At 33.6% G+C, this 19,643-nt stretch overlaps 1 long non-coding RNA gene across 2 annotated transcripts in view; it reads left to right on the top strand.

Moving 5' to 3' along the window:
- Positions 1-19,643, top strand: part of LOC141385761 (uncharacterized) — a 34,968-nt gene continuing 15,325 nt past the window's right edge. Inside the window, exons 1-3 of one of the 2 annotated variants that reach the window (XR_012406737.1) lie at positions 1-45; positions 6,577-6,873; positions 6,980-7,061. This is a non-coding gene — a long non-coding RNA (uncharacterized lncRNA). Of the gene's footprint in view, positions 46-6,576; positions 6,874-6,979; positions 8,136-19,643 lie in introns of those variants that run through there. The other variant, XR_012406738.1, reaches the window with a different exon arrangement.

The raw sequence follows: 19,643 nt of genomic DNA, 5'->3' as shown, positions 1-19,643 counted from the left end.
AGTCAGCGACAGCGTGTGGAAACCGGCAGAGTACCGAAAGACACAGTAAGTGTTAAAAAAAACATTTCTTGTAAAATAAGTGTTTGTTTCCCCCAAACAGACTAAAATTAAAGTAAAACAGCCGTATAATTTGTATTTTAACAGGCACTTTTCACGTGGAAGTTGTTTCACTTAAGCATAGCACCACTAACATTAGCCTAACGTTACCGAAAAAATAGTTGACCCACTATAGTCAGTATAATTGATACACTGATGTTACCTTAATGTGTATTTAAATACAAAATAAAAAAAAAATAAAAAAAATACATTAAATACATACAAAGACTTGGTTTGACTGAACCCTCAGATGAAACGCTGAGAACAAACAGAGCATCAAGAAGCACCTGTGTGCTCCTCCAATTACAAGCAGATAAACTCACTCAGTTCCCTGATCAGAGACAGACGAGTGTTGTGCTTTAGAAAGACACGAGCACTGGCTTAAAAGACCAAATTGCCTGACCACACAGGATTATTAGCAGGGGATCCTTAATTCAATCAGAAGAACCGTCAAAGAAAGAGAGAGCACATGGAAGGATTGAAGTGGTATGCTCGCTGTAAAAAAATATCCGTAAATTAACAGTGTTATTTTCTATTCATGAAGTTTCTTCATTTATTTATGCTTTTAAATTGCTTAATGGGATCTTGACCTTTTGATCTTGAAAAGTTTGAAAATGTTACTTTTATTGACATTTTAAATAGTTTGAAGTGATATATTGCCTGGGTTGGTGTTGTAAGTTACAACAAATGCAAATAAACTGCAAGCACGTTTTTTTTTTTTGTTATTTTGTGGACTTTATTATTTTTATATTATTTCTTATACAATATATAATACTCTAAAGTGTTGATAAAAGTTACTTTGTTAAACTGTAGAGTTGAATTTTCAACATCAAAAGTAGACAGAACGGAGATCAAGGTCTCTTAATGCAGTGTTTCTCAACAATGTTCCTGCATGGAGGACCATCAACTCAGCACTTTTTCCATGTCACCTTAACCAAACACGCCTAAATTAGATAATCAGCTCATTAACAGAGACTGAAAAGGCTGTAATGGGTGTGACAGACAAGGGAGACACCCAAAACAAGCAGTGTTGGTGGTCCTCCAGGAACATGGTTGAGAAACACGGCCTTAATGCACATTATTACATAAATAAGTGCAGCAGTGGATTAAACCAATAAGCAATGTAAGCAGCCGCTTTGGGCCCCCAAATAAATACCCAAGTATAAATGATATTATATATAACATTGTTTTCTATCATATTTTGTACGTTGAGGGTCTATAATTTGAACGTCATCATTACATCTGTGCAAACGTGCCTCCCACTTTCAATCATGGTCCAGTCCTGCCGTCAAATCAGTCAAGATTTAGTTCTAAAAACAAAATAGTTAATTTATTGTTTAGTTGTAAATTCATTTTAAGAAAACAACGAATTTCAGAAGATTTACAAGGTGCTTTACATGTTGTTATTATTATTTTGCATTAAGTTTAAATGTAGAAAAGGAGATTGAATAATAAAAAAAACTGCTAAATAATAATAAAAAATAAATGGAAAGTACAAAAGGTACATTTTTGAACATTTGGGCCCCAAGACTGGAATTGCTTAGGTCCCCAAATCACTAAATCCGCCCTTGAATAAATTAAACAATTGTGAATCAAGAAATGCAAAATTTATGCAAATTATAAATAAATAATTTGTAATAAATTATTATAAATTATTATAAAAACAGTAATAAATGCAACATTTTTGTATAATTAGCTCTATTTTAAGTGTAGATGCATGATTATATTTGATTTACATTTGTTCCAAAACCAAGTGAGCCGACTACAAAGGGGTCTTTTTTGCAAAGGTAGGAATAATGTTTGTATTTTGCATTGTTACAAGCCGATTAGAACATAGTGTCTGAGCTTGACATAATCACAAATGGTAAAAGATACTTTGACCAACTTTTTTGAACTTTTTTTTTATTTTCAAAAATAAGTATGTATATTTTAATGTTTCTGAGTTTTGATTAAAGTGAGGAAATAAACAGCTGAAGGTGTATTTTATAAAGTTATATACTCATAATTGCAAGTTTTATCATGATTTTACTTTTTTCTCAGTTATCAATTTTCATGCCTCAATTGCATTTATGAGCTCAGAATTTGGCAGGGGTTTTGCATCCTATTTTTTCTGCCATTTTGGAAAAAGGTAATTCTGACTCTTATGTTTAGGTTAATATCTTATATTTGCAAAATATCAACTTTTTGTTTTATTTTTTATTTTGGAATTTCTCTCTTTTGGATTTTCTCCTTGCTTTTTTTTTTCCTTTTCTTTTTTTTTTACCAAGTGATAAATCTAAATTTAGATTGCAATTTGCTGGTCACAATTTAGATTTTTAAGGCCCAGAATTCAGTTTCATGTCTTGTTGGTAAGCATCTCACTTTTTTAAAATTAATTAGTTTAAACAAAATTGTGGGTTTACGTATATCTCTTAACTGTAACTCATTTAGCAATTCTGTTTGCATCCTCTAATTATGAGCTTCTCATTTCAATTTTGTCACAAAAAAAAAATATATATATAAGTATATTTTATATATATTATAAATATAAGTTAATATTTCTCAATTTCAATTAACAAAAACTAATTTATAAGTTTTAATTGTGCTTTATTAAAATTAGTGCATTATTCTTATTAATTATTGTTTTGTTTTTTTTCACCATGGAATAATGAAGCCAGATGTGACTTTTTTTGTAATTGCAAGTTTTCTTTTGTTCTGTGAACAAAAGTCTTAACTAAAGGCGCAGCTTTTTATTCATCAATAGAAAAGTGCTTACATAAAATGGAAAATATAATATAATATTCTGTCAATGTAGTTGGCAGTGCACAAAAAGCAAAGCGGCTCACTGAGTTTTGTAAAAAAGAAATCATTTTGTGTTTTGTCCAGTGTCTGACGTGTGGAACTTGACCTTCTGTTACAACGCTTTGAACCTTTCATTGTCTGCTTCCCCTTTTTACCTCCACATAATTTCTCTCACCCATAATGAGTCTGTCGTTCTGAATGAACTGAATGCACAAACCAGGCCTGAAGGTAAACCAAATTTCCAAACCTTGTTTCTGCCACACTCACTCTTAAGTCTGGATTTGTGGCCTCTGGTTCTGTGAAATGAGCATGCTCAATCCAATCAAACGGGTGTCCAGTCACAGGTACTGTATCAATATGTGCCTTTTCTACATGGGAGGACTTTCTGACCAAATTTCATGCTTCAGATCTCGAGTTTAAAAGCGCTATGTGCAGAAGAGCAGAGTTTTTCTTTACCACACTGAAGACACCCACACACTTCACTGAGCCTGTGCTGATTAGTCACGAACCCGAGCCAAAAAAACAAGAGAGCTGAGAGAGAAAGAGAAAAGGTTAGATTTAAAGATGAGTGATAAAACAGTGCTAATACTGTACTGCATAGCCGGCTGAAGGTTCACTAACATTGACAACGTTAATGCTGACGCAGGCTCTTAATGTTTTGTCTTGCTCATTTTTTTTAGTACATATTTTTAGGTTAGAGGCCATAAACGTGCTCTAATACAGACACAAATCCTGTGCATCGAATCCTTGCAACTGCACAATCCACACTATGCTTTGCTGATGTGGAAAATAACTTTACTGGTCAAACAATATTAGAGCCAATATTTAGCAGTGCTGTCAAAAGTGAGTAGTTGACTTAACTTTTTTTTTTTTTTAAAGTGAGTAAACCCATTGCTTTTAAAGCAATTAGTTGATTTGACTTAAAATAGTGTGTAAACCTATTGCTTATGGGCCTAGAATAGGGTTGTCCAACCTTTCAGTAAATATAGTTAACATAGGTTATTTCCCAATTTAATAATATTTTAAAATAACTAGAAATATTTTCTTTTATATTAATTCAGTATATATTTTTTACATTTTATAATAAACAAAAACAATACACTTTAAAAATTATAATAAAGAAAAACAAACTAAAATACAGTAGAAATTGTTTTATAATAAACAAAAACAAAAATAAACTAAAATAATACAGTAAAAATCATTTTATAATAAAAACAATAATAAACTGAAACCATGCAGTAAAAACAATCTGAAGGTAAATATAGTTACCATAGACAATTTCCTAATTTAATAACATTTTAAAATAACTAGAACACATTTCTTTATATTAATTAATACAGTATATATATTTTTAAATTTTATAATAAACTAAAACAACAATAAACAAACAATACAGTAAAAACTATTATTTATAATAAACAATACAGTAAAAACTATTATTTTACTATAAACAAAAACAAAACAGTAAAAACTCTCATTTATAACATTAGGTTCTTTAGTTTTTGCCTTGATTTGCTTGCCAATGTCTTTTGCATAGTCCTCTGTCTGTCGAATCACTATATTTTTAAAAATCTGATTCATTTACAGCTTTTAATTGAAACAAATAATTTCAGTTTGCTTTTTTGTAGCTCAGCAATAAAACAAACAACCTAAAAAAAGTTTGTCAGATGAGATGGTGGGCCAAATGAAAGGTCAAAGAGATCTCTGGCCTAGACAATAGCAAGTTTTTGTTTTCCATCAGTCTTGGTAATGTACATGATGTAACTATGAATAGTCAAGCTTTAAATGGGATTGTATGAACGAACTGTCTATACTAGATGTCAAATAGGATATTCTAGGTTGGCTAATTTGTATAAACTAAATAACGAGGCACCGTCTAAATGTAATTACTGCCAAGCTGCTCTTACCATGAAACATATTTTATTGGAATGGGGAAAGTCTGAATACCATTAAACAACGTTTTTAATGGACATTTTTAAAAAGGTACCACTACAAAGAATCGTAAATTATTCATCAAAAATTTTACTGAAAATCATATTTAACTTTGATTGTATATATTTTTGTGAATTTTATTTATTTATTTCTATTTATATGTTTGTCTACGTAACTTTTTATCGTAATAAGAATTTGTTTTTGTCATGTAATTGTTGTATATAATTTTTTTTTGCCATAAAATAGCCATACGTTGCTGATGTGGCAATAAATAAGTTAATTATTTAGGGATGTTCTGATCTTTCGGCCAGTCTGATTGATCGGTAGTCGTCAATCTGGCTGATCTCAGGAACTGATCGCAAGGGTTTGTTTACGAGTTTACACACAAAGAAAGTGTTACAACACATGTAGAGGTAAATGATGCGTGGGGGCATGAGTGATCACTGTGCTCACCTCACAGTAGTTAAATAATATAGTCTATTGGTGCGACTCGTATAAGTGATGGTCTCCTTGTTGCTAATGCAAGCATTGTATGTCCAGTGTTTTGAGCTGCTGTGACATGAGCGGAGCAATCACCGCTGTATATGGTCTCATCCAACCATATGGCCTTTACCGGAAGCTTTGCGATTCTCCAGCATAGGCACCAATAGTGGCACCATGACTCCTATGAATTAGATAAAATACCCAAAACTCAGGCGACGAAAGTGAATGAGCAAGGGAGCAGATCGCAAAAGTCACAGGGATGTTCTAAGGATTATATTTGTTAGATAAAATGAATGAAGCAGTAAAGAAAATCCCCACTCTATCATTGAGCTGCTGCATCTATGCGGAGCTGCAATCATAGAGTTGCTATCAAGAGTAGATGAGCAAATATTTGAATACTTGAAGAAGTAAGAGATCTGTGTTTTTAATTATACTGCAACATGGCAAGAAGTATTATTAAAATAAATAGTTTTACTTATTTAATACTCTAACTTTAATATATGCCTAGTTATTGCAAAAAACAGTAGCTTATCAGCCTATTTGCTTTTTATTATTTTCTGTAAACCTGCTAAAGTTCACACTAAATGGTTATGAGATGTGTTCATAGGATTATATGCAACATCCTTTATTTGTTCTCTTAGGTAAGGAGAGATCTTTACTTGAGTATCATACTTGGAGGGAAAATGTGCATTAGGCATTACAAAGCTTGAGCAGTGAAATCGGTACTCTTTATCGGCCGATCACAATGACAAGGAATTGGTACTTAATACAGGTATCGACTGCAAAAATCCTGATCAGAACATCCCTAAAATTAATTAATTAACTGGAAATGTCATTATACTCTTAAGCGGTATGCTAATGGTCTAATTGGATTCAATGAATTATGCTAAGCTAACAAAAAGTTCTACTGCCAGACGCAGAGATCAGCTGAGGAATTCAAAAATGGTAAAACTCATCTGTTTAACTTTAGGGGAGTGTAAAATGAGCCTATTTCTCCCCCAAAAAGCGTAGAGTTCCTCTAATGGTGTATTTTAATGTGGAGAAATTATTCATCAAACTGCAATGTCATGAGTCTGATGGGGTTTAACTCAATTACTCTGACTGGACGAGGTGTTGTGTAAATTTTAAAAATGGGAGGAGCTTCGACAGTTGAAATTACATCACACAAACAAATTGCTGTCCTTTAATGAACTTCAGGGAATTTTTTATGCCTGTTTTTAAATGTTTAACCGATGGAAAGGATAGGAAACATGCTGGTTTAACTCTTTGTTTTGCTTTCCATAGGCTGTGACAGTGATGGATTCCTGTTCTTCAGAAGGCCTTTCTTTCTCATTAGATCATCTGGACAGCATTACTACATCCAGTCAAGTCCTGGAAAGAGTTCTTACCTCATCAGTCACGTGACGTCCTGCCGCTGATTCCTGTGGCCCTTGTGATGGATGAACTTAGTTCAGTAAACTTAGGCCTTGGATTCACTGGTCTATGCAGAGTTAGATTTTGTTTTAGGCTTCAGAAAGAGGTTTCTCCATATCATGCATGCCAGCCATCAACCATCCTAGAGATTTTCATGCCTTGTTGAAGGTGAAGTGTGCAATTTTTTTTTTTTTTTTTTTTTTACATTTTAATTTCTCAGTTAAATCTGCAAAAATAATTGTGTTATGAGCTAATCCTTTGTAAACATTTCCAGATGATGCAATGCTTGTCTCTGATTGGTCTAAAACAGCCTCACTAGCATCAACCATTGGTGTGACTGAAGCCCTGAAGCAGAGGTGAATATTTTTAGCAGCCATGACTCTGAAGTTTTTTACACACTAAATTTTCCACATAATAATAAAAAAAAATAAGCATTGTTAAAAACCACTTTCAAACCTTTAATCAAAAAGCTATTTATTTTTAAATGCATATATTCTGCATTCCAAAATCCTCTGGGTTGTTTTAGCCCTATATTTGGTAAAATGTGACCCTGGACCATAAAACTAGGCATTAGTGTAAACTTTTTTTGAAATTGAAATGTATACACCACCTGAATAAACAAGCTTTACATTGGACAATATTTGGCCGAGTGATACAACTATTTGAAAATCTGGATCAAATAAATCAAACTACTGAAAAAGAATTGCCTTTAAAATGGTCTCAATGAAATGCTTAGCAGTTTAATATAGTTTTGATTTTTACAGTAGGACATTTATAAAATATATTCATGGAAAATGATCTTTTATTTGAATATTTTTTTGGCATAAAAGCAAAATCAATAAATTTGATTTTACAGTGTATTTTCTTTAACATATACCAGTGCAGTTTAAGACATTTGTTTTGTGGTCCAGGGATACAAATATAGACAAATCCAATAGGTAAAGTTAAGTTTACTATTTTAACATTTAACATTTTTAACACACTGTTTAGATTTGACGTACTCAGGGCTTGACATTAACTTTTTTGATCATCAGCCACTGTGGTTAGTAGTTTTTCAACGTTATTGGCCACTTGGCATTTTTACTAGCCACAGTTTTGTTGGGAAAATATGCATAAATTTGACTGTGCATACTAAAATCACTTGATTTAAATTGTGTTATGTCCACATGTCTTTTCAATCATTTCACTTTTTTTGCATGTTGAGACCTTGCTCAATGAGGATGAGCAAATGTGTCTGGGTTTCATCGTGTCGAATTGCAATTACTTTTTATTTCACATGACTTTTTATGGCTCAACATTAAGGATTTACTTATTGTCTCTCTGGCCACACCAAACTAATTATTTCCTTGCCACAAATTTTGAATAATGTGTAGAAACAAGCCAAATATAACTTTTTATTCAACATAAAATTTCTTAAACAATTGACATTCAAAAAGAAATATTTATATAAATATTTAAATATATAAATACTTATATCTAGAACTATACACAGTAGTCTGTCCTGGCTGAAGGTCCCAGATCACCATTTAACTATATATGAATAAAAAGTTAATTTAATTTTAAAGAAATGCTATTGTAAAGGAAAATAATTAAACCGTATTAATACAAATAACTGTACACAAAAGAAAATGTGTGAAAATTAAAGAATGATCGCTCGCACACAGTTAATGTTGAGCTCATTAATAATATGTTTAAATAATGGTTAAAGCGAAAGCAGCAACTGCTGCTGCTTACAAAATATCTCAGAAAGCAACAGGACTGTGCGTACATGAGCACTTTTTTTTTTTCCAGTCTATTTTTAAAGATAACCGATTGCACCATTTACATTTTCAGGCACGGTTGCTTTGCACAAGCATCACATCAGCTGTGCGCGCAGCACTAAAGCCCTCGTCAGTGAGTTAGAATAGTCTGTCTCATTGTGCACCTGATCACACTATTCGGTATTCACCAGCTTTTGCTCACGTGAACAATTATCAGTCGTGCTGTTTCTACATTCTAAGATTACATTTGCACGCATATTGAACTAAACTAAAATTTTAATCTTTATTGACGGGCCAGCACTAGCAATTTAAAAATTATTTTTAACAAGCCAAAATGGCAAGTGAGAGCAGCTGTATAACCCGACACAGCTGAAATCTACCAGCATTTGGCAAGTTGGCAGGTGTTATTAGCCCCTTTCTGTTGTATGTGTGTATGAACGGTTGTATGTGTGGACAGGCCCTTTTTAAAAATGAATGAACGCGCTGACTTGAGATGTCTACTTTAGGCAATCAGAACATTCAGACACATTCACATCCGCGCTGTTTATGAAGATAAAAGCCATTGAACGTTTTTCCAGACACATTTAGCTGCTAGATGTTAGTCAGATAACATTTCTATGTTCATTCTTAATGCCAACTATGTAAAAATGTTTAGATAAGATGCTTATAAGCCATTGTTTGTTTACTTCCAAGCTCTGCTTCAGTTGCTTGACGTGACACGCTTGCACATGAAACAGCCGGTGAGCGCCAGCACACACATTATGTACATCTCGTGCTAATGTCAAGCCCGTGCTAATGTCAAGCCATCTCGTGCTAATGTCAACGTGCTAATGTCAAGCCCTGCTTGTGCTTAAATATTTTGTCAACTACAAAAGTAATTGCTTATATTCCTCACATGCAAGATGCTTTGGAATGCATTAATTTCCACTTCAGAAGTAAGAAAAAACTTCTTGGATTTGTTTCAAATATTTTTTTTTAAATTTTAAAACATATTTAAGCACAGCTTAATATTTTAAGCACAGTTTTCAGCATTGGCAATAATTGGAAATGTTTAATAAAGTGCCCTATGTTAGCTTCCAAAGCGAACAGCAATTGTTCTTACTGTGGGCTGGGTCCAAATCCACTTTTCATGGTTTAAAAGAGGTGGTCCTATTTTCTTAATGAGAAATGTTTTGGGTTCAGTGTGCAATAAACCAATCTCATCTCCCATATAGTTGAAAGCTAGTTGAGCTTTCTCTATGGTGGATGTGTTTACATATTGTGGAATTTGCAAGACATTTGCAGACATTACTGCAGCTAGGTAATTCTCATACATTAAATTACTGTCCATCTTTTACATTGTAATCCATAGATTTTTTTATATTTCACATGTCTGTGCGTTGCTTCAAGACCCTGTATGCGTTGCCTACATGTTGCCTATAGGTGTGTATTGTGCACCCATAAATGACTTTAGTTGCGTCACACCTGCTATCACATTGCACAGGTTGTATTATAGGGCCCTAAATCCGAATATTAGAACAAGCCGTATAGAAGGAACAGGTGAAGACTAGACTGGAAAATCAAACTAACCATAAAATAGCTGGAAGGTCGATCTGAACAATTGTTTGTGAAGATTTTTTTTATGCAATTATACATGCTTTACTTTAATATCCGCTTCAGTGCATCTTCATTTGTTTCCGTCGTCTGTGCTGCATACACTTCTTCATTGCCCAGGCAACTTTGTCCTCTTACATAATGTAACCACATACACAAAGACATGCTCATACTCACCCAAACAAAGCTGTGTGTGTGTGTGTGTGTGTGTGTGTGTGTGTGTGTGTGTGTGTGTGTGTGTGTGTGTGTGTGTGTGTGTGTGTGTGTGTGTGTGTGTGTGTGTGTGTGTGTGTGTGTGTGTGTGTGTGTGTGTGTGTGTGTGTGTGTGTGTGTGTGTGTGTGTGTGTGTGTGTGTGTGTGTGCTGTGGTGAGTCAGTGTCTGTGCAGGAGCTCTTCAGGTATGCAACCGCACAAGCCCTCATAATTGCATTACTTTTACACTCAGGACAGTAAAATGATCTGTGACATTTTCTGCCCGTTGGACAGACCATCGCTGCTGAACTTTAACTTTCAGCATAATAAATGATTGTATTAGTCATACAGGGGAGGTAAGAGGGGAGCAAGTGGGATGTGCATTACTCTGTTTAATACATTATTTATGATTTATAATAACTTTTTTCCCCCAAGTCATCAACAAACATAAGTGGTGTCTGCTAAGCAAAGGATTTCAATTAGTACTTAATATGTTGGCACTCTATACTTGCAGATAAATTCTTTAGACAGTCTAGAAATTATGAGTTGTTTTAAGACAAATTTAAGTTTGTGGTATATATCTGTGGTATATTAGATTTTATGACGTTTGTGCATATTTTTCCAAAATGTCTGTTAAAACATCTCATGATTTTTATATTTGCTTGTTTTTATAAATTTTTTAATTAATATTGCATTAAAGTTTTTTTCCAATCCATTACATGAAGTTCCAAAAAATTGAAGTAAATATTCACATTTTCCAAAATAGTTGTCAGTCGGTGTATGGAGGTACATTTTAAACAATACAAGTAGTCAATGTTGGGGGTAATGGATCACAAGTAACACGAGTTCCGTAATAATATACTTTTAACAAGTAGTAAAGTAATGCATTACTTTTAAAACAATAAGTCATAACAGGGTTCAACGCTAAGGATTTTTTCTACTTGCCAGATCTGGTTGGTGGTTCAGGTTTTTACTTGCCCTGCCAAAATTTTCACTGGCCCCACCAAAAAAATAAGTTAATAGCTATTTCTTAGCCACAGCCTTTTAAATATTGTGTCAAAAGTCAAACATAATTGTAATACCTACCCTTTTATTTAAGCATAACTTTTTTTTAAAAAAACAACAACTGTCAACTTAATAAAAAAACAATTGTGATGTAACTAAATTTTATAGTGTATATGCTTTTTTTAAGTAAATAATTCTTTTCATAATGGGGACATTGATAAAATGTTAAATTGTTAAATATCTATTAAAATTTACAATAACTGCTTTCTTATTGTATGTAGTTTCAAATATATTTTGCAATAACATTTCACAATTTTACAATGTGTGCTGTATTTATGATGAAAGAAATGCAGCCTTGGTAAGCTTGTTTTAAAACATTTAACAATCATACTGACCCCAAACTTTTGACCTGTAGTGGATAAAAAATATGATAAGCAAAAATGTGCACTTTTTAACACCCACAGACATCGTCACCAAATAAAAATCAGAGAGGTCCGACTTTCTCATACAGAGCGTCATTTCAGTAGTCAAGTTTAGTAAAAATCAATCCATTGAATGAACCTATTAAACGGAGACTGCTTCAGATCATGAAGCAGATCAATGTAGATCTTTCTTTCGAGCTGTCAGTGCAGAAATAAACAAAACAACAGGCCTAATACAACATAAGATTAAAATATGGAAAAAGGATCTTTTACTGCTTTTACTTTCGTAGTAGACATGAAACGCTCATATATGGGCAGGAATAACATCTCACCCTACCCATCATTCTGTATTGAAATAGCTGTAAATATGGCTATTGCACAATCATAAGACACTATGATAAAGCCTGGGTCGTTAGTTCGTTGGATTGTTTTTTTAGTTTTTTTTTTTACTACAATCGATCCGCTCAATAGAGCAGACCACCTCATTCAAGCGATCTTGGACCGATTGATTTGGCCCAGATCCGAGTGCGATTGCTAGATTCACATGCCAAACGAACCGCGCTAACAGGGGAAACGTGACAGATTCTGAAACAAACATCTATGTGTGACAGCTCCCTAAGATTGTATTTGCACGCAATTGACAGACAGTCGCAGCAAAAGTAACTTTTGTGACAAGACGACACTGGCCCGATCGGGCCAGTAACAAGTCTGTACACTGGCCCAAGCGTCTTGCACTCTGGCCCCAGGCCATCACGTAGTCCTTATTGTTTACAAAATTAAAGTAGTCACAATGAATCACATATTCAATGAGTGTGTTAATTATTTTAAATGCATTGTAAAAAAATTAAAAGGGGATTGTCTCATTGGACAGTGATTTTACTTAAAACAAATAATGCAAAAGTAGCTAACACAATGCTAGCTTTTAATAATCTGAATACAGTGGTCCCTCCCTATAATACTGTTCTCTTTTCACGGCCGTGCAGTTTCTTGGATTTTTTTTTTTTTTTTCATCCAATTTGACTTTTTTCTACAGCGCATTGTGCTCTGCATCCTGACTGGCTGTAGACCATTGTCACTCAAACTCCTTCGTGCTGTGTTTCCGACTGTACAGAATGTGTTCAGCTTGCCAAATTTACATACGACTTCGACCGCTCGCAGTGTGACTGAAGTGGTGTACTGTATGTTTGTAAGTTTTCTCCCTACAATGTCGACGAAACGTTCTGCAGAGTCAAAAGCACCTGAGGTAGCACCCAGAAGGCAGAGGAAGATGCTAACTATTGCACAAAGTTGAATTTCTGGACATGCTTAAGGAGGGTAGAAGGTATGCGGCTCTAGGGTGCCATTTCAGAAAAAATTAATGAAGATTAAATGGTTTTGATCTTTGGTTTCATTCTATATTACTGGACTTTTTTTTTTTTTAGGAAGGTTTGAACTTTGAGAGTGTTAAAACGAGAGAAAAGTGTATAAAGTGTGTAATAAGGGGTTTTAGGGCCGTAAAACATCTATAATGATTGTAAAAAATAAAGCTGATATTTTGCAGATCTCACGTATTGCGGGTTATTTTTAGAATGTAACTCCCGTGATTTATGAGGGATTACTGTATACGACATGTAGTGCTCTGGGGTAAGAAAATTCTCAGATAACATTATCCTAAAATATATTATTTTTTATACAGCGTGATGATGATTGCAGAACTCCTCTATAAAAAAATAGAGTAAAAAAACAAATAATTTAGTTAGATCAAGCCTCAGCCAGGTAATATTCAATTCAATTCAGCTTTATTTGTATAGCGCTTTTACAATGTAGATTGTGTCAAAGCAACTTCACATAAATGCTCATAGTAACTGGAATAGTGTAGTTCAGTTTTTAGTGTTTAAGTTCAGTTCAGTTTAGCTCAGTTCAGTGTGATTTAAAATCATTACTGAGAGTTCAAACACTGAAGAGCAAATTCATCGATGCATAGCTCTACCAATCCTGAACCATGTGAGCCAGTACTAATAAAAAGTAACTCAAAAGTAATGTAACACACTACTTGCCATACGAGTAACTAAGTAACACAACTGGTTACTTTTTGGGGAGTAACTTAATATTGTAATGCATTACTTTCAAGAGTAACTTTCCCCAACAATGGAAGTTATAATAGTGCACTCTAAAAATGCTGGGTTGCTTCAACCCAAACTGGGTAAAATATGGATAAACTCAAACAATGGGTTAAATGTGGTCCTAGAAATTCAATTAAACCAATCAGTTGGATTTTTCCACATTTTACTCAATTTGGTTGATTTACTCAGCGTCTTTAGAGTGTTAAATAATGCAGAAAGATGAAATGAAGTTCACTTTACATGGCTTAAAAAAAGTAATTGCATTTAATTAACTGTACATTTAATATACTGAACATTTTCAACTAAAAACAGAACTAAGAATTTTCAATTATTTTATAAATTATATTGTTCATATTATGTACACATTTTAAAAGCATACTAAATCAAACAACTTTACAAGGAACAACCTATAATTTAAACAAAAAAACACATAGCAACACACTAGCAACCACTGACAACACCCTATTAATATGGGTGAATAATCATTTACTCACCCGTCACTTGTTCAAAACCTGTTTGATTTTTTTTTCTTTTTCTGTTGAACACAAAAGAAGATGCCAATTGCTTGGACCCATTGACGAATGGTTTTCCTACTATGGAAATTGATGGATCCCAGCAACCAATATTCTTCAAAATATCTTCTTTTGTTTACAACAAGAAACTCAATGTTTAAAACCACATTACATGAGTAAATTGGGTAATTTTCATTTTTGAGTGAACCTTTCCTTTAATGGCCAGTACAGATCAGTCGTTCACGAACTCGCATAATAATGAAAATAATTCCAAACTATTTAAAAGCACATTAACTAATAATCTGCTACACAATCTGCAATGTAATAACGTTTGTTATTGTTCTTAATGTATGAAGTTTTAACCTTTGTTCTGATCCTCTTTCTGACTGTGTGAGTGTTCGCTGAGCGGGAAGATGAGCTGATTGATCTGTGCAGCATTAAATAAAAGCTTGTTGTCAACAATAACCTGAAGCCACCACACAGTCAACCTGCCTCACAGAAGCATCTGATTAAAATGCAGAGCACTTAATTACTTATGACGGGACATGTTTACCATCATGTTATGGCATAAAAGAACCCACCCACCCACCCTCAACCATACATAACAGCTGATTTCATAATTCCACAAGTCGTTAACAACCAGCATTGTTAATTTTTCAACGCGCCCCGCTTTGAGGCACATTTTCATGCAATTTTCAACGTAGGCGAATGATTTGCTGCTTTGATAATTACCAAATAATTCACATTCCAGATAATTAGACCAAACAACCCTGTGAGCAAGAGAATTCATTAACAATCTTCACCTCTGATGCTTCGTTTGAAAGGCATATCACACATTTCATCTCTCTCGTGGCACTCATTTATAAGACGCTTCGAATATCATCACACTCTGATTAGCTTTCTGAACGTTTCTTAGATTCTGTGGAGGGAGGAATCTTTGTTTTTCCTTTTATCCATTCCATTAGGGTTATTTACATTACATTGCTTGTTTCTTTCACTCAAAAAGGAAAATTTACTCACTATATTTACTCAGCCTCAAGTGGTTTCAAACCTTTATGAGTTTCTTTTTTTTTATCTTGAACACATAAGATATTTTGAAGAAAGCTGGAAACTGGTAGCTGTTGACATCTATAGGAAAATTAGTATTCTAATATGAAAAAATATTGAAGCTAATTGTCATCATTTTCCAGCATTTCGCTAAACATTTTCTTTCAATCCAGGCTCATTGGAGATATGTGCAGGGGCTACATTTTTGAGAACCAAGAAGGTTGGTTTGGGCCCCCTAATAGTACAGTAACCCTGGGGGCACCAAAAGAATAGAATAGCCTTTAGAATCATACGAACTTCTTCCTAGTAGTGCCCCTGTTGTCATGCATATGACATGTCATATCAGCTTAATATCAACTGACCCACTCACCCCCTTGCCTAAACCCAACCGATAGTATTCTAAGGCAAACTGGAAGAGAAAAGCCATCACAACCCATGTTTCGACCAAGATTTCACCCTGTTTTTTGTGGGGGGTCTGGTTTTTGGATCCGTCCTTCACCAGACTCGAACACTGGTCACAATCTGCACTCCCTTCCAAGTCCAACACCATACATGTTGAGTGACTAAGCAAAAACCAAAAGCTGTCCATACACTCAAAAAATTATTATCAGTTTTTACAAAAGTATTATTGAGGTAACTGGTTGCAAACAATTTATATGAGCTAAATCTTAATTTGTTCAAATTCAGCCCATATAAATCGTTTGCAGCCACTTACCTTTAAAAAATAACAACTAGTAAATCCAATGAAACATTTTTTTCAATGAGCCGAGATAAGCGGTCAGCGATACCGCTTCTTAGTGCTTGTTTTACATGCAAAATGCAGTCATTACATATTTCTGTGCACATATTTCTCGGTTGTCAAAATGTAGCCCTGGGCAGTCTTTGTTGTTTGTGAGACAGGTTTGTGATGTGAAAGCTGAGTAAATTATGTTTTTTTTTTTTTTTTTCTGTTTTAAAACATTGTCATCATTTACTTACTATTTACTTTTGTTCCAATCCTGTTTTTCTTCTGTTGAACACAAAAGATATTTTGAAGAATGCTGAAAAACTGTAACCAATGATTTTGTTTTTTTCCTTTTATGGAAGACAAAATCTTTTTTTTTTTTTTTTTTTTTTTTTTTTTAGCAAAAGAACGAAACTCATTAAGGTTTTTAAACACTTGAGGGAGAGTAATTAGTAATTACATTTTAATTTTTGGGTGAACTATCTCCATGAAATAAACCCAAATTTATTGATCATGTATATAAAATATGCACTTCTTTTGCAAACAGCATCAGATCTGTTTACAACAAGAATTTGCCAGTCATAATCTTACTGTTAGGACTCACACTGTGATATTTCATGGTCTCGGTGAGAAAATTACGCTGTATTTGCAAGACGTGCAGATGTGGGTTGCTACTGAATGTGTCCTTTGTGATGCAAGAAAAGGGTGCACATCAACCATTGCACATGTGCTTTAAAAAACAAAAGGCGAGGTTAGATGTATATGACCAAGATCTATTGTCTGTAAGATCAGATTAGTGCCATGGTGCATTGTTGATTGTCAAATATTTTGTAAAGGACTCCTATTATGCTTCTTTTTTTCAATTATTTTTATTGTGTAATTTGCGGTTTGAGCAGGAAAGTTATCTGCAAAGCTAAAAAAATGATTCCAAATGTAATCTAAAATGTACAAATAACCAAAATTCTGTGAATTTATTTTTTGACATAACCCTGATTGTTTTTTCCAACCAATCTCACAGCTATTCTTAACTTTGATTTAGTTGCTAATTTGTATAATTGCATATTAATACAATTTGCTCATCCCCCAATGATGGGTGGAGTTTAGGGACATGCCTCCTTTTAAAAATCATACATTTTCATATGAATGAATAAATAAATATGAATTAAAAATAAATATGAATAGGAATAAAATCATATGAATTCATATCAATTGGTCACTTCTGAAAATATGTAAAATAGTTAGAATACTATGTGAGATTGGGTTATTTTTTTCTGTTTATACAAAAGAGAATTAGTTGTTTTACACTTGGCATTTTGTGTGCATTTTGAGCCTCTGAAGTTTCAGAAAAACATGTCAGGTTTACATTGTAACATAAAACAAAAATCTGAGAAACAATCCCAAATGTGAATTAATTGTAATTCGATCAATTTGTTAGTGGCTGACTGTGGTATTTGTAACCTAGTAACCAACGGTAAACAAGTCAAGCATAATAGAGGCAGCTGATTGGTCATGTGGGTGTGATGTTCGCTACTATATAGACCATTTTGAGGGATGTAAACCAAAACAATGGTGCCTGCGTATTTCTTGTTTTACATTTTTTAATTTCTAATCCAAAAAAAGCCACATAAATGATCTTATGATAGCTGTTTTAACATTAAGTATTGCCTCTTGTTACAGTTATGAAAGTTTAATAACAAGCAGGAAATGTTTATGGGCCAATGACATGACCACATTGAAATGGTCTATAGAGTTTGTTCAGCAAATGTGTTTCCATCACCCATTATTTGCTATCTACCATTAACTTTCTCTAACTTGTATTAATTATCTCTGATCATTTTTATTGTTATTTTTATTATTATTTATTATTATCATTTTTATTAACATCTGTTGTTATTTGTTTTTGCCCAGAACAAAATCAAGCAAGCATTATCCTTTTTTATTTGTAATTTGTAACATCCATCACTCATTTCTCATGTGATACTAAAATGCACACGATTGTAATCCAGCCACTGAGTACAAAATAAGTGGAAATGTTTTCAAAAACTGAAATACAAGTGGTCGCTTGAATGCATGTTAATAGAAGATTGAGACTGGGCCTTAGAAAAGTATATTATTGGATTATGAAATGCTTCTTAACATGTTTTGTACTTTATAATGGTAATGAAAATGAAAAAAAAATTGCATTACACAGAAAATATTTGTTTCAGGCCTTATCATAAATGCAAACATTCACAAAAGCCTTTAGCATTTGTTTTGCTATTTTTGTTTCATCTTCATAACTCGAAACTGTGCTCCACACATTTCACCTCTTCCTGGAGTTTCCTTTCACAGAATGTTGTGAATAAAAACTGCACATTGTGAAACAAAAACAAAACAAAAGATGATAAACGGCTGTGTACATTTTGTACAGTGATATTTCTATAGTTTTTCTACTCTTGTAAACTCTCAGTATTTATAACAGCAGATGTCATGAATGTCAGCTCTGGAGCGCTGCAGGCCTTGTTACCAAATATGTGTTTCCGTTGTGCCGCTTTTTGGTCAGGTTCTACTTTTGCCCGAGAAATAAAGACTTATTTATCAAAAAGCAGTGATTTTATTATGTTCTTGCATGACTTTTGAGAAGCGTGATTTAAGGGATGAACATGAAAATGATGAACTTGCATGTAAAGGTATCATAACATAAAATTAAAGGTCTGCAAATTATCTGGATTTATTTAATTTTAATTTATTAAAGGTGCAGTAGGTGATTGTCTTCAGAAACATGTTTTGTTGTGCTGGTTGAAAGCCTCTTTACGGTCCAGTAGTAATGATTAAAGTAAATTTTGTATTTTTATGTATTTTTTTAATTCTGGGAAAAGCATTAAACAAAAAAAATGTTCATCCAATGAAATAATGTCAGGCCGACATCTTCCATAGTTTTGATAAGCAGCCCAAACTGTCAACAAATGTAGATTTGGGCTCCTGCGCATCTCTGTTCATGCATATCCGCCATTAGCTTGAGCATGCCTGGTAAAATCAAATGCTAAATTGAAACTTTTTAAAATCCTGAATCAGTATTGGAGTCAGTTTTGCACGCTGGAGGAAGGATGACACCATGGCTCAAGTATTTCTCTTAGACAGGTAATGTTCTGTTTTAAAACTAATTTAGTTCCCCAAAGCTGATGTAGATGTTGTTGTTACAAATAGGTTATATGCACAGAAGTGTTGTTCAGCCACTGAAATCTTCCAGGGAAAGATTGATGTGGCTATTTTCAGTTCATAAGGGACCTTTTACAGCATCGAAAATGTAGATTTTTTTTTTATTTAGTTTAACAACAAAACATCAGTAAATTGTGCTGTTCTGCCTAGCCTGCTTTACTTAGGTAAAGTTGCTTTTATATTCACATTGGTTCATTTTTGAACTATGACAGCCAGTGATGCGCTCCATATAGGGTTTATTATGTTACTCTGAATATTTGCTCTGAAATATCATGTATGTGTGGATTAGTAATAAGTGTAATTTCTGCACACTGCCGGCCAAACACTAATTACATTTCTAACTGGTAAATGACATGAACGAGTGGGTTGTCTGCTCTCATGTT

This window comes from Danio rerio, chromosome 5 (genome assembly GCF_049306965.1).
Source record: "Danio rerio strain Tuebingen ecotype United States chromosome 5, GRCz12tu, whole genome shotgun sequence".
In the NCBI taxonomy this organism is placed as follows: Eukaryota; Metazoa; Chordata; class Actinopteri; order Cypriniformes; family Danionidae; genus Danio; species Danio rerio.
Note: the sequence above shows the minus strand (reverse complement) of the source record. Positions and strands in the feature narration are given on the sequence as shown.